Source organism: Etheostoma spectabile, chromosome 9 (genome assembly GCF_008692095.1).
Source record: "Etheostoma spectabile isolate EspeVRDwgs_2016 chromosome 9, UIUC_Espe_1.0, whole genome shotgun sequence".
In the NCBI taxonomy this organism is placed as follows: Eukaryota; Metazoa; Chordata; class Actinopteri; order Perciformes; family Percidae; genus Etheostoma; species Etheostoma spectabile.
In genome coordinates, this window is record NC_045741.1 from 30,233,697 (window position 1) to 30,233,958 (window position 262).

Consider the following 262-nt stretch of genomic DNA (forward strand, 5'->3'; position numbering starts at 1 on the left):
CCAACTCCTTCAACTGGAGTTCATTCTGAAGCTGATTCGGTGCAGAAGGTGCTGCAAAATTAAACGCCTTTTCGCCAAAGTCAGTGCGGGCTTTAGGGACTGTCAATAAAAACAAATCCTCTGAGCGCAGGTGGTGTGTCCCTGCAGACCTCGGAAGGATGTAAGTGTTCAGATAAGGAAGAAGAAGTCCTAATACTGCCTTATAAATAAAAAGATGCCAGTGCATCCAACACCGAATGGAGAGGGAAAACCCCCCGACCCG